General features: G+C 55.0%; 1 protein-coding gene across 4 annotated transcripts in view; it reads left to right on the top strand.

Moving 5' to 3' along the window:
- The window catches only part of LOC148378967 (CUGBP Elav-like family member 2), an 86,236-nt gene that overhangs the window by 25,246 nt on the left and 45,337 nt on the right, over positions 1-15,653 (top strand). For 3 of the 4 annotated variants that reach the window (XM_088367218.1, XM_088367215.1, XM_088367220.1), the window contains exon 4: positions 11,698-11,772. The exons of the other annotated variant lie outside the window; for it this stretch is intronic. The gene's annotated coding sequence lies outside the window, so the exon portion shown is untranslated. The remainder of the gene's footprint in view (positions 1-11,697; positions 11,773-15,653) is intronic. 4 annotated transcript variants of the gene reach the window in all.

The raw sequence follows: 15,653 nt of genomic DNA, 5'->3' as shown, positions 1-15,653 counted from the left end.
ACGAGTATTATTAGCTCTTGTGGCTCTTGCACCGCTCACATTTGATGGCCAGCGGGAGAAGGTGTGACTGAAACGAGAACCCCCCCCCCCAGTGCGTTTGTGTGCTTTTGCAGTTTGTCCAAACAATGACACCAATCACGGGAGCGCTTGTCGTTATTGATCGTCAATCAATGCTTTTATTGCCTCGCTAAGCCCACTCGGCGCCGCACCTCGCGACTCGCGCATCGACTGCTCGGGCGGCGAGCGTCAGAAAGCCGCTCGGGATGGCTTGCGCCCGCCCGCCCGCCGCGTGGTTACTCTTTCTGGTTAGTCTTTCTTTATACGTGGAAAAATGGTCATTGCCGAAAGCTTTCACGCTAAGCTACGTAGCCATCGACTACTTTTAGCAGAGCTCGAAACCCCCACTGGGAACAAAGTGTCGCTGTGTTATGACACCAAACAAATTGCCAGTTGTGCCTTTGAAAGTAGCTGGAGTGGAACAGCGGGAAAGCCACCTTAGCACCATTGAGGACAGCGCAGTTGACGTTTGATGCAAAAGCTATCATCCAAGTAAAGCGTCCTTGCCGCAAAGAATCCAAGTTTGCACAAAGTGCCCGCTCGCCGTCATCTCGCTCGCCTTTGTTGACGATGGAGCGGCGCTATGGAGTCGACTGTTTGTCTCCCCGCCGAGAGCTCGGCGCTCCATCTGTCTCTCGGGCTTAGCGCCCCGCCGCCGTTCTCCCGTCGCCACCTGTCACGTCGGCTATGTCCAACTGTCAAACACTTTGCTGGTGAGAGAGGGCCAGCCAAAATGGGCAAATCCAGAGTCCAAAGACTTTGCGTGCTCGGGGGGGGCGCTAGACAACAGTGTTGACGAAGGCCGCGGAAAATGTCAAAAAGAAAACATGATCGTATCGTGCGTTAGCATCGAGGAAGATTCCCAGGCTTTGGATGGATTGGTGTTCACGCTTCCAGTCTCCAATCAATGATCAGAATACTTTGGAATACTAAAGCAACGCACCGATCGCCAGAGTCGTGATCGTCTTTGGCCGGCGACTCGTCAACCTCCGTCAAGGCCGTCTGGCGGAATGGTAGAGTCCGCCAGATGTGGCCCGGCTTTGCTAAAGACCTGCCCGGCGTATCCCGACAGTCCCTCCCGGCTAATCCACTTTCGCCGCTAATCCGCGCTCGCTCGGCGGACCCGTCGGGCACTTTTTTTTTGATGCCGACCGGCTTCCCGTCCTCTTACGGAGACGACTGTCTCGGGGAAAAAAAAAAAGCCGCCGGCCGGCGCCCGCCGCTTGATTTACCGATTTCCGGAGTGTGCGCTATCGATCCCGGGAACGCTGAGGGGGGGATTTAAGCAAGTGAATTAAGGTTTCCCATTTCAGCAACAACAACGCTGACAAGAAGCCCGTTTAAGCGCCTGACTAAAGCTCAGCCGTCAGGTGACATCTGTTCCACACCAGATAATAAAACGCCTTCACAAGTCCCGCTGCAACAGGAAGCTAATGGCTAGCTTCGTTAGCATTCATGTAGGATAACCTATACAATTAGAAATCACGCCAGACCACTTCTTATGCCCCCCAGGCCGCAGTCTTGCGAATTTGCTGCTTTTGGCTTGACACTTATAAGCTCAATTATGTTCTGCCGCTTGCTTATGTCACATGCGATTGCACGGTCGGCGGCCACACCCAGTTGTGTGTGTGTGTGTGTGTGTGTGTGTGTGTGTGTGTGTGTGTGTGTGTGTGTGTGTGTGTGTGTGAGACAATCATTGGGTCTTTACCTTTAGATGGTGGCACACCTTTTAGTTCGAAGCTGTCAAACTATTTCAAAGGCAGCCTAGTATTATTTCCTGCAGGTTATGTTAGATTCTCTCTGATGACGCCAACGGAAAGCGACAGCTTTAGAGTCAACATCTTTTGACATGATCCGTACAGTTTGGGTCATCTTGGCGAGCATTGCTAGCACGCGAGTCAAAGTTTCACACGCACACAAACGTTGCTAACGATGTTTACGAGAAGCAAAAGTTGGAAAATGCAAAGCTTTCAGGAAGTGACTGGATTTATGCCGACTCGGCAAAAGCTCGTTATTGTTTTGGGGTAAGGAGCGATTCCCGAGTAAACAACCGCAAGTTTGGCTAATTGTGAGGGGAAAATGCACTGCTTTGCAATATCGACAAATGCCGGTTGGCTTCTTTGTAGAGCCGCCAGACTTTATTCCCGTCATTAATTACCATTACAGTCGTTCTTTGCGTTTCAACCATACTTTGTAGGTATTACAAAGCAATTTTAGGAATGCCCCTCAGGATCCGAGATGACGACAATGGACGGATAGGAGTCGAGCTGTGTTGCGCCTTGTTTGTCACGTTGACCGGCTTTTCCCAAAATTCCGTTCCAATTCGCAAAAGGAGCCTTTTGTGTCACGCTGACAACAAGTAAGCACGTTTAAGAGCGGACCCGCATGTCATTGGTGATGGACACGGGTCCATCTTGCCAGATTAGAGAATTCCATTTTTGTCCACACTTGCAAATCAGGAGTCCTCTTGAAATGTCCGCCACCTGATTAGCGTGACGAACTCATTGATTAGCGCGATCAGAAGCGAGCGCCGCCCTCCCGGAACTTGGCCTGTTTTGGAAAGTTTTGTGCAAATCCTTTTTTTTTTTCCTTTTTTGTGCTAACCCTTCCAGATAGCACGCAAAAATTGCTAATTGGTGTGAATTGATGTATTCGTCAGCCATAAGCAGTTAAGCGTCGGGCTCTTCTCCCTGGCGACGCTTCTCGTCCGCGCGGCGGCTTTCATTTCCCTCCATAAAGTTTGGAACCAATCATTTTTTACTAACTAACAAATGTCGCCCAGACACGGAAGCCATCAGCATAAGCGCCGTAATGGCCCACTTAGCCCACGTCCAACACATCATGAGCTATTCCTGCTAATGTGCTAATACGTCTTTGCGCTAATAGTGGCGACGTGACGGACGGGGCCCCCGAGCTCAAACCGGCATCTCTGACTCTCGGCGATGGCGAAATTCATTCGGAGCGTCACGCTACCGCTTCCTCCCGTCTCGTCTGACGGAAATATTAGCTTTAGCGGCTAGTGGCGGTGCAGGCGAGCTTTATGGATACTGATTGGACGGGTCCGGTTTCGCAGCCGGCGACCGGGGCGAGGCGGCGGCGGGCCCGCCGGGCTGGGGGGGGAGTCTGGGGTTGTTTATTGCCGCGCTCTAATTGGATCATCTTCCCCGCTAACCTACTTAGGCCTGTCACGTTAGCCTCCGTGCTAAGCAAGATGGAGGCGACTTGGAAGGCTTCACACTGGTGTGTGCGTGCATGCGTGCGTATAGCTAATCAAATCCCTATTGGAGCCCAAGGTAAATGTTTGGACTGGGAATGTGCGGGGAATATGCGCAAACGCTGCCAACCCCATCAAACATTCAACATCAGGCTGGATTTGCGCGAGCACAATTTGCCCTCTCAAGTGTCACACTTGTGAAATTAAAAAACAAACTGACTCATATGACAACAATCAGACATGTACTTGAAGACTCGCAGCGCAGCAACACATACAAACAAAATCCCCCCCCCCCCCCCCCCCCCCCCCCCACGTCATCTAATGTAGTGTTGAGGTTGGCGGTTTATTAGCTGAGCCCAAGCCGCCAGTGAGTGCATTAGCGGCGTATTTCTGCTTCCGCTCGCCAGCTCCGAAATCAAATTATCTGCTCGGCCGAGTGAAAGCGCTTCAAGGCACAAACGCTTTGCCGTTCAAGTGCCTCGCAAAACCTTCGGATGCCCGCCCGTTGTTCCCTCCCTCCCGCCGCGCTCTCTTCGGACACTATATTAGGCACAGGGCAATTGCGAGGGGCCGCCGACGGTCACAAAGACATCGGTCATTAGACGAGCGGCGCCGTCAAGTGTCTGGCGAGGCTGCTGTTTTTCATTTCTGCGCGACCTTTTACGAACATGGACGCGGTAAAGGCTCGCGTTGTTCCCGCCTTTTGGTTGCAGCAATGTTATCGGGGGGGAGGGGGGGGAGCGGGATTCCTCCAATTGGATGGAAAACTACCTGCTCAATAAGGACGATCTGGCGCGCCGTCAGATTGGTGCTAATGAAGACGGCAGCGGAAGGAACGCTCATCTCGGACGTCAATATGCTAGTCGCGCTTAAAACAACAATGAAGAGATTCTTCTTCTTCTTCTTCTTCTCATTCACCGGGTGACAAAGTGTCTTGCGAGTGCGGCTATTCCCGGCGCAGTGAGTCACGAGGCTCAGTGGGTAGAAGAATGAATTATACAGGAGGTGGCAGACAGGTGTCATCACAAGCCGACAGCCGGCTGACGGACGGACGGACGGGCGGACGGACAGACGGACGGCACGTCGAGAAAGCGCCGAGGAAACTCTCCAACCTCGGCCAGCTTTGTAATTCTTCCGGCGGGGGGAGAGGGAGGGAGGGAGTGAGGGACGGAGGGAGAGCGGGAGGGAGGGAGGGAGGGAGGGAGGGAGGGAGGGAGGGAGGGAGGGAGGCAGCGATGAGCGAGAATGGGTCCAGAGGGAAATGTGTTTCTTCGCCGCAGCCTTAGCAGATCCAAATTTCTTGGGATGGAAGTGCCACCGCACTCATCTTTGAGTGTAGTTTGACACTTATGTGAACGAACGGTTGGCATACATCACCTTTTCAAGAAGGTCTTGGCGAAATTCCTGAACACGTCAACTTGCAATTCCCTAATAAAACCGTTTGATTTTTACCTTCATGTTAAAACATTCCGATGAAAAAGCAAAGTGTCTCTCCGGATGTTGGGCGGCGAATCATCATCACGATTACAATGAGAAAAAAAGCAGTGCGTCCCGATAGCGTCTGCCATTGCGCGAAATGGAAGACGTAGTAGTGGAGCTGGAATACATTCCTGAGGAACTCGGCCACGCTTTCCTCTCCGTCCGCAAGCCAGCCTTTTGTCAACTTGAGGCTGCTTTTAGAGCAAATTGGCCGTTGTACAAAAGCGGGGCTCGGGCGGGGTTAAGATTCCCAAAGGCCGCATCCTCTGCGAGCGGCAAGAGCGTTTTGCCCGTGGCGAGCGCGAGGCGTTAAAGTGCACCGCTGCACGGCCACTTAGTTGTATGGATCGGCTGGCTGCATTAAGAACAAAGGTAAAAGGGCAAGCCCACGCCATCAATTATTTTCCGGCGTTTAACGGCCCTCCCGGGGTCCTCGACACGCCCATGCAGTCGATGGCGCCGCGGCGTCATGGCCGCCGCGCATTCTGCTTCCTTGGGTGACATTTAGCAAGAGAGCGACAAGAAGGGAAACGCATTTTATGGATCAGCAACGTGCTGGCTGGGATCTATGGTCTCCATATTGATTTATGATATATCAGATCTACCGGAAGGAAGCCACTTTGATTGGAAGCGCAAAGAATGAATGCATCTTCATCGGAGTTATGGCCTTAATATTTGGGATCATTGATATTTGTGCAGGAAGCCTAGAAGACAATGAGAGGCTCCTTCAATGTGTTTGTTTGCGGCTTCCTCCTGCTAAGGAGCCTCGACAAGTGCACTCGTCGTCACCTCAGAGGCGGCTCGAAAGACCAATCGGCAATAAATCCCTCGGCGCTCCCCGTTCGCGACGCCGCTCCTTTCGCGTCGGCCGATCCGATCGGACGCCCGGCGGGGCGACGCCTTCCGCGTCGGCTCGACTCGACGGGATCCGAGCTGAGATCCCAAAATGCATTTTTTTGCTTGGATCTCGATAATGGCGTTGTGGGAATCCCACCGGTTAGTGCGCTCTTGCCCATCAAACAATCGGCGGTGTCAAATTGGGACAAATGGGGAGCAGCCCGAGACAGGCGGCTGAATGGAGAAGCTGCAAGATGGACGGGAAGATGAGCGAGAGGGGAGGGAGGGAGGGAGGGAGCAGCGTTATTGTGAGCGCAGACAAGTGATGGCACAATCCGGGCGCCGCATGTCACTTTGGAACAATCAGGAATGACGGCTTAGGTGTGGAGCGGGGAAAGAAAAAAAAAAAAAAAAAAAAACGCACTGTTGGCCTTTGCCGTCCGTCATTGCCTCCAACACTGGCAGGGAATTGCCAAACGCTTTCATTTCATTTGATTGCATTGCCCCAGCCCCCCACCGGTGACTAGCATTTGGTTCTACCCGTTTGGACCCGTTTGCGACCGACTGACCGACCGACCGCTCCGGTCCGGCCCGGCCCGGCCGCGCGTCTGGACGGTGTCCCCGATTGGCCCGGTTCTCCGATCCGGGCGTGAACTTTGCACTCGGCAGCTGGCGTATTCCTGCCGGGGCTCTCCTATTGACTCGCAGCTTATTGGTTGAGCTAATTGCTATTTGCATAGCGTTATTAGTGTCCCGCCACCTCCGCCGCCGCCACCGTGACATTTGCCTCTCCCGTGGTTTTTTTTAATCCGCCACATTCCGGCGGGATGGATATTTCTCGAAGAGGAGGAATTAGATGGCGTGGCGTGAGGAACAATTGATGCCAAAAAGTAGCGAGCGGGAATACGAGAGCGAGGAGTGCAAACATTAATATGCGCTTGATTGCGGTTAAAAATAGCAAGCCGTGAGTTTCATAAAGAACAAAGACTTTTTTTTTTTCATAATTATGCAGGAGACGGAGATGACAAAAACAACAACAGAAAAAATAAAATAAATATATATATATATATATTTAACTACCAATACCATTTCCCCCCCCCCTCAAAAAAGCGCTTAAGTGGCCCGCCCCGCCTCCACTTTTCTTCTTGGCCTTCACGTCAGTCAAGTGTGTCTGAAAATGTCACTCTCATTCCAGTGTTATTAGCTGGAGTGGACCCCCGCTCGTCCGCCCGCCCGCCCGCCAGCCCGCCTCGGCGTCGTCCCAGCTTTTTGCCGCCACCCTTTCCCCGCTGAAAAGGTGTCGAGCGTTTTAAAAGCGTTTGAATGAGCCATTGCGTCGCCGAGAGGCAAACGTCGGCGTAATGACCGCCTTGGAAGTTTTCGGGCCGTCGTACGCCGCAAAGCGCTTTGTTGATGTCAGGATGAAGGGAAGACTCGCTTACCTGTTGAGCTTTGGAAGAAGAAAAAAAATCTGCTCTCTTCAACTTTGCAACCTGAAATTTGGAAAGTGCGTTTGTCAACCCGCGAAAAGTCTCCAGAGAAGAATACCACGCCGCTCCGCCGCCGAAATATCAAATATTGAAATATCTTTTAGGTTAGGTTCGGTTTACACGTTAGCCACACGCTAACGGCAGGTGACTTGGACTCGCCGTCGTTTGTGTTTTGCTGCCAGGAGGGGGCGCTCGGGAGGGAGGGCAGACGCAATTGAACGCTAAGTAAGTGGGAGGAGGGGGGGGAGAGAAAGGGGGTCTTCATTTTGCTTTGTTGCACAACCGTGTCTATTTCTCGCCTGCCGTGCCGCCCCGCAGTGTCGCCGCGATGATTGATACGGCGCGCCGAGCCAGCGAGCGCCGGAGAGAGTCATGCATAAAAGATGAGCGCACTTTATTGTGTTTTTCCTGTCGGCCGCGGGAGAGCGCGTCACTTGTGCGAAGCCCCCGAGAGGCCCTTCGGCCCCCGAGAGGCCCTTCGGCCCCCGGACCATGTCGGACAGGTGCGGATGGCTCGCTCTCCCATTCATCGCGCCGCTCAGTGATGCTTTGAAATGATGATTGTTATTATCACCATTATCATCGGGCTTAATGAACCTTTGATTCGCAGCATCGTCTCAAAACGACCCAAAAGAGAGAGACGGGCGGAAAGGATGAGTGATTTGAACACAATCTCCCGAGTCGCTCGCATAGTTTAAGCGGGAAGTGAAGGCAAAAGTCAGGCCGCCCGCAGCAACTGCGTCCAAATTGGAAGGCGGCCGCCAAAGGCCACGTGAGTCGCCACGGCCTTCAATTCTGTCCTTTGTTTCCATGGAGATGGGCCCCGAGCGAGCAAAGGCTAGCAGACTTCTTCCAGGCCGCTAGCCGAGCACACGCTGAAGACGGCGTCGTCCAAATTTGCTACCTGAGCCGGCCGGAGCCCCGAGTTTGGCACTTTTGCGTGTTTGGTGGCGCTTGACGCTGACCCCTCCCCCCCGTACCGACCCCTTCCGCCATCGATCGGCGCCTGGGCACGAGCGAACGTTTGTCTTTGATGGTCTTTGAGTCTTTTGTTTGCTTTTGCTCCGGCAGCACTAATTGGTCCATTCTCGGCTCACAAGATGGACTACGCGGCCTAATATGGCAGACGTCTGTTGCTCCCCGGAGGAGAAAACAAATTAAAGTCAGCTTTTCCTCTTCTTCTTCTTCATGCTCATTTTCTCCTTCTCCTCCTCTCATGCTGATGTGGCTCGCATTAAGCCCCCCCCCTCCCCTCCCTGCGGCCCCTCTCCTTTCCTTCGCTCCTCTTGCCTGCCTGCCTTCCTGCCTGCCTGCCTGCCTGCCTGCCGCTCATAAATTGCGTGAAGAAATCATTATTTTCTCATAAACGCCGCAATATTGCTATCATCGAGCGGCGCGTCACGTAAAAGCGCTTTATGAGACGGCGGCGGCGGCGCCATCGCTCACGTCACATGAGCGCCACCTGATTAGCCGCATTTAAGGAAGCCGCGCCTAATCTCTCCCCTACGCCAAACGTCACCTGGCGCGGCACCCCAGTGGCGTTGCCGGTGCGGAGCCGTGCTGACGAAGAGTTAGCGCCATTAGCGCCAGAGCGCTAAGCGGGAATGCAGTTTGGCAACAGTTTGGTTTTATGGCGACGTCCCGCCGAGGAAGCGGAGGGCCATTAGCGCTAATGAAAGCCACCAGAGTTGCTTACTTGGGTATTCCTGGCGCTTCCTTGCTAACGTCTGTGCAAAAGTTTGACCTCCGCAGGTACGCCACCTTTCTGACTCTGTTGGAACAGTGCAATTGTGGCGTCCGTCGCCTGCGCGGCAGCGGCGGCTGGCGTTTGGGCCGAGCTCATCTTTTCATTAGTGCAACTCTCCGGTGGGCCGCACGGGCACGCCGACATGTGGCGATGATCAATTTGAATGCCATTAACATCCGGCGCACTCCCCCAAGCGCCGTAATTGAATCAAGCAAACAGGCGGCAGCGCAGAGCTCATGGTCAAGCCAACAAAAGGATTATTAACAGCGCCATTGACATGGTATTTACCGCGAGGGGGGGGGGGGTCTAGAGGCAGCGTCGCCATTTGCAAAAAGCAATTTACGGCTTGCGTGGCGGATTTAAGTGCGTCTCAAGGTGAAGCGCTGACGGCTGAATGTAAGACAAGCCTGGCGGCGGCGGCGGCGGCCCTCCGACGTTCCCGCGGATTCATTTGCTCCGCGGCCCGGCTTGTGTTGTGCGCGGCGTGCCCCGCACGCACGCACGCACACACACGCACACACATTGGGGCATTGGACAGAGGGTAGCGGCGCGAGCCAGTCCATTTCTGCTGCTATCTGGCAATAAGTGCAAAAGCGCACAGGTGGAAAAATGAGAAGAGATAGCCGCTGATGAAGGAGTCGACGGGAGCGCTTTAGCGGGATGGGGACCCAGGCTCTGTCCGGCATTGGCGAGCGAGCGAGCGAGCGAGCGGCCAGGCCAGACGGCGGGCGCCGTGATCCGCCATGTGTGGAGGGAGGCGTTCCGATTGGCTGCCCCCGATGCTGCCGGCGGCCGAGAGACGTGACCGCCGGGTGCTAACTATTGCAACTTGCGCTAGCCCGGGCGAGATGCGGACGGCGCCCGCCAGGCTCTGGCTGAGCGAAGGACAAGTTGCGCTTCCAAGCGTTTACTTTTGGAAGTGAGAAAGTGTTCTTGGCCGGCGTGTGTTTCCATGGAGACGAGGGAGGGAGCCAGCGAGCCAGCGAGAAGGTTCCCAAGCGCTCGGCCGCTCTCGGCCGCTCCCGGCCTTTCAGCGCCTTAGCCTTCATCAGCGCCACGTCCCCTTTTGTTTGCCGTCGTTTATCCCGAGCAGTCCCCCCCCCCCCGAGCCAAGCGCGTGTCGCCGCCATTGAGAGGCCGTTGCGGTATCGATCGGCGCTCCAAAGGCGTTTGGCCGGCGAGCGCCCGACGCCACACGTACGTTTGAAAAAGTACAGAGTGAAATCAAATCAAAGTTGAAAGGGAAAGGAAATGCACGGGTCACCATTATGGGCTTCCCAGAAGAGCCAGCTTTCATCTTGACTCAGCATCGCTCCGCCTTGGCTTCTTCATTTCCTTCTCTTTCTTCTCTTCCTTTTCCTCCCTCCCTCCCTCCCTTCCTTCACCTGACCCAGATACTCCTCCTCGTCCCCCTGCGACTGTTTTTCACCTTTTCCACTGCGTCCCCGGCGGCGGCGGCGGCAGCGGCAGGAATGAGCATCATCAACTTTTGCTCCTCATTTCCACCGGCCTTTGGTGGACGGCGTCAAAGAGCTTTACTTGTCTGCTGCGCTCGTGAAATTCCGGAAAAACATTTTGAAAACGTAAACGTTTCGTTGCGATCGGCAGCGGTGGGAGTTTTAGCCTCTGCTAAACGCCGGCGTGCTGCGGCGTGCTGCGGCGTGGCGCGGCGTCCTCGCTCAAGTCCGCCTTTAATTGCCGCGCGCGAGGTCGCTGGCGTGCCGCTGCGCCCACCGATCCCGTAATCGCTGGAAAACGCTGCCGTTCGCTGACAGCTTTAATTGCTACTCGTCTCTGTCGCCGTCTTCGTTAGCGAGCGCGCACGCTGCTGACGAGCTTACTTGATGGTGGAGGCTTGGCTGCCTTTTGCCTTCAGCTCAGCGCGTGCTTTTCCACCGGGTTCTCATCCGTTCACCTGTTGTGTTTGGAGCCGGTTGTGAAGGAAAGGAAAGGAAAGGAAAGGAAAGGAAAGGAAAGGAAAGGAAAGGAAAGGAAAGGAAAGGAAAGGAAAGGAAAGGAAAGGAAAGGAAAGGAAAGGAATGTTTTCCTGCTGTGCGCAAGCGAGCACCTTGACCGCTTTTGAATCACGAGCTAAGAAGGGCGAGCCAGCTACTTGGGCCTTGAACGTGGTCCGTGTCCACAAGCAAGCCTTGCATTATTAACAAGGGCCCCGAGGGATTTGGGGTGGTGGTGGGGGCGAGACCGGGGGAGGTCGGTCGGTCGGTCGGTCGGTCGGTCGGGTGTCACGGCGCTTTGGATGAGTTGGATATTAACCTCCGGAGGACGGGAGAAAGAGACGAGGTGACATGATGAGAATCACCCTGCGGACATTCCAACTGCTTTAATTAAATCCCGGACTGAAGACGGGAGAAGAAAAAATGTTCACCGAGAGCCCCCCCCCCCCACTGCCTCGCCGCCTCCCTCCCACCCCCCGTCGCCAGCCACCTTTCCAGCTGTGACGGGGCACACTAATGAGTTAGCCTTTCGCAGCGCGCTTGTCACACGTGAGCTGATCAATTTTTTTTCCAAAGCTGATTTTCACCTTAGCTGCGGGCTGGGCAGGCGCGACCACCCACGCCGGCCCCACGCGCACGGCGGTCACGGTGCGGGGGCGGCGGTTAGCGTGGGTAGATCTTGTTGCCATGACGACATCCCCCCCGACCCCGGCTGGCTTTGATTGACGCGAGGCAGCCGGAACATGTTGCCAAACGGCGGGTTTTTCTCCGTTTGCGCGTTTGTCGCCCGGCCGCGGCCTCGTCGACGCCCGGCTCGTCCTACAAAGAATCCGAAATAACCAGCCGCTAGATAAAAGCAAACTCCAGAATCATAATTGGCAAGAGAACTGTAACCCCTGTTCTGTTGTCTTTCATCAGGGAGGAGCATGCGGCGCTAGCCGGAAGAAGGAATTGGGAGTGAGGTCACAGCGGATCCGGATTGACACCAGAAAGGTCGGTGGAAAGCCAGAAAATGTGCGCAATGTTCAAAGCAAGGCCAAACCAAGTGAGCGCCTCGTATTTCAATCATCTGGAGTTGTTGGCGCACGGCACGGCTTCTTGCGGCCGATTGTTTTTGTCACCGGCCGCTCGGCGGGATGACCGACCGACCGACCGACCGTTTGTTCGTTGGGCCACCCGCCCGACCTTCGCGCTCATGGTGGCGTGAGTGTCGACGTTGTGGAGACGCGTCTCCTGCGTTCTCCCTTGAAGCGCTTTTCTCTTCAATCTTTCGCCTCGCCGCTTGATACACCTCATTAAATCCTCCACCGACGAACGGAACCATGCACGGGCGGTATTGTGAAAAGCGTCGCGTGTGGCGTGTTGACGGAGCGCCGCCGCTCGCTTGAGTTTAATTCCGGCGGCAGACAGAGAAAATGTTGGCAGAGCGAGAGCGAGAGAGAGAGAGAGAGAGAGAGAGAGGGAAGCATGGAAAAGATGGGGTTATGAGATACGTTAAAAGGGAGCACGGGAGATGGATAAGAGCTCTCTCTGTGTGTGTGTGGAGGGGGGGTGCTGTTGCGGGGGCAGCGTGATGAGAGCGAGTGGAAGATAATGAGAGGAGGGAGGGAGGGAGGGAGGGAGGGAGGTGGCAGGATGGAGGAGGGATGGAAGCTGGCGGAATGAGGAGATAGAGACGATTTCCTATTCCGTCAGACGCACTTTGGCTCATTCATTATATTCCCCAGGCAATTACCAGGACCACCTGCTTTGTCCCCCGCCACCCCCACGCATTCCCCCAAACCGCTAGCGCCCCCCCCATCCCATCCCGTCCCATCCCATCCCATCCCGCCCCTCATTGTTCCCGGCGCCGTGCTCTCTGGACGCAATCTTTGCATCCCACATTGTCATTTTCCAGGCACAGACACTGCCGCCGTGTGCCACTGTGCGCCACTGTGTGCCACCGTGTGCCACCGTGTGCAAGTGTGTGCAAGTGTGCGAGAGAGAAACACATTTGGCCCGTTTTAATGAGCTCAGCGTTGAACGAAAGCAGAACGTACGCCACCGACTTTACGGCAATCGGCAACGCCTTTGTAAAATCTGAGGGGGGGGGGGGGGGCGTCGAATGTGTACACGAAGCTTCGGCAGTCTGAAGAGCAAAAGTTGAGAGTGGAGATGTTGCGTCGACTTGTAGTTGTTGCAGCCCCTGAGAACAAGCGGGACGCTTCGGAACCCGCCACGAACTTTCGACAGCGTTTGTCTTTTTCCGAGGCGGGATGCGCCGATGTAAGATAAAGGAATGTCGGAGGGAGGGAGCGAGCCGGAACTGACTGGCCGGCCGTGCGCGGCCGTGCGCGGCGCCGCGGGAGCTTGTTGCCATGGCTACAGCTGCCAACATCTCCGGTGGGGCCCTGGCAACCCGCCGCCCACCGTCGCTGGCGTCACTTGGCCACTCTGCCCGCCCCGCTTCCTCTGACGCCCGTCTCACCTCCGCCGTTGCTGCAAAGATTTCAGCTCCGTTTTTCCGCCTTCGTCTCATCGGACTCATTAGTGTCCTTTACGCTGCCTTACTGTGTGTGTGCGCGCGCGTGCGCGTTTGCAGTGCCGAGCAGGCCGCAATTACGGGCGCTTCAGGCCAATGCCGCCAGTGTTTGATTACAGTGATCAAGGGCCAAGTTACAGAGAATAGAAGTGTGTATTTTTGTGAACAATGAACACTTGTGTGTGTGCGTGTGCGCACGGGCATGCACGTGTGCGCACTCCTTTTCACACGCACACATAGAGGCAATGTCCTGTGGGTAGGCTTAAGCGTCCTGTTTCCTAATTGCTGCTGATGTTTTATTGAGTGCGGTGCCCCTAATGGTGGCAAGCTGCAAGCTCAACAGCATCTTCTTTGTCATTTTCTCACGCGCGCTCCAAAGGTGTCAGGTGTCGTCTTCCGCCAGTTGTCGAGCTCCCGAAGTCGCCCGGCCGGCTCTCGTTCAAGCGCGGGCAATTGGCCGCAAATGAACAGGAAATTGTCAAATTTGAGCCCGGCCGACGGCTACCGGCCCACGACGACGGAAATGACGCGACAGGAAGACGACCCGCCGCGTTAGCTCATGTCGAAGGCGCCTGCCGCCTCCGAATGTTGGAATACAAATTGTGCGTTTGGAAAACAAAATCGTCTTTATATTGAAGCGTAATTCGTTGTTTTTATTTCTAGTGTATGTGGCAAAATCACCAAACCAATCACGAAATGTCTTTTTATGGGGAGACTTATCAGCCGTCTTTGAAAAGTCCAAAACTTCTTTTTTTCCATGACCCAAGACAAAAGGCCAAAGTGTGCACGTGCGCATGCACGCACGCACGCACACGCTGCTGCAGAGCTTAGCATTAGCATCCCGCAGGCGCGTTGAGTTGAGGTGGGGAAACTTTATTGGAGTTGTTCAGAATATCAAGCAAGTCTCAAAGTTGAGAGTTGTCAGCTGCAGCTGCAGCCCACGCGCGATGCAGCCTGTCGACCGACGGTCAGCGCGCTGGACGCAAATCGACAAAAACGTCTGCCGCAGGGTTGCAGCCAGAAAGCGACGACTTGCATTTTGTAATTGTATCCAACTTGGAAATCAAACATTTGGCTCGTCTTTCCGTCCATTCGGGCTGTAACGTCACCGTCGGCCACTTGATGACGGCACACGGTTTTCCATGTGTATGAGTATTTTTATGATATAATTATTCAAATTGATATATTATATAACATGCGTCTTTGCGGATGTTGATGGGGTGATGTGGAACGTAACAGGCCCCCGCCCCCTCCCAATGGCGCCCTGCGGTAGCAGCCATGCCAAAGTGGAAATCTGCAGACACTCGTCATGCAAATGGCGGGGGGCTTTTAGGACCCTGAGGCGTGCGCCGGTCCTCCCACTTGAACCCGCCGCCGCCCCCGTCGCTCTGCCTCGGCTTCCCGAGTACCCTCCAGCGCAGGTGAAGAGCACGCGGCGTCCACCTGTCCCGCCTCCCACGCCGACCCGGGGCGGCCCAGGGCCGACCGGCGGCGCTGACCTTTTGGAAGGCGGTTCAAGTGCTTTGGAGATCACTTTTGCGAGCACTCGGCGCCGCACGCAGCTGTGCGCATATTTCAACCATCACGTCGCGTCCGCTCCACGCAAACACCATCCCGCCTTATGAGAAGAAAACGCAGCTTCTCGAGCCGAAAAAGAAAGAAATTACAATTGGTGGTGTGTCAAATTTACAAGGCATGTTTGCGTATGGGGCAACGCGGTTCATCGCTGGGGACGATTTATGAGCGCCACATGTTTGTGAGAATTCCTCCGCCCTCGCGTATGGAGATGATTAGCCGCAGGGGGAAGGAAGTGAGGAAACACGAGCTCGGGCTTCAAGATGCCTTGAGCCGCCATGGCCGCAATGGCCGCAATGGCCAAAAGCAGCCAAAGTGGCTTTTGGTCAACTGCCACGGTGTTACGCTCAACCGCTATCCCTCCCAGATCTTCGCAACGGAGCGAGATCGACCAAATGCCTCCTTTTTTTTTTTCTTCTTCATTTGTGAGGCGGTTTCGGCTGGCCAAAAGTCCAACTGGCTTATCTGCTCACCACACCCAAGTGGTGTAAGCACAAAAGGGGGAATTTGTTGTGCGCAGAATGGCGGATATTGACGGCGGGCGGGCGGGCGGTCGGTCGGAGCGGCCTTATCTGCAAGCCGGCAGCTTTTAGCATGGCCTCGGCTCCTCTCGGCCGGCTGGCCAGCCATCTCGCTTATCATTATCCTCGTATCTAAAAATACATCTCCTCTCACCCCCCTCAGTCTTCCTTCCTTCCTTCCTATTTTTCTGGGTCACCTGTCGGCCGAGGAGCTCCTTTGTCGCCATGACGCCGATGGCAGCGGCTGCTCTGCATTC

Source organism: Syngnathus floridae, chromosome 22, assembly GCF_059516105.1.
Source record: "Syngnathus floridae isolate MCC-2025c chromosome 22, RoL_Sflo_1.0, whole genome shotgun sequence".
Lineage (NCBI taxonomy): Eukaryota > Metazoa > Chordata > Actinopteri > Syngnathiformes > Syngnathidae > Syngnathus > Syngnathus floridae.
The sequence above is the reverse complement of the archived record's forward strand: the minus strand, read 5'-3'. Positions and strand labels throughout refer to the sequence as shown.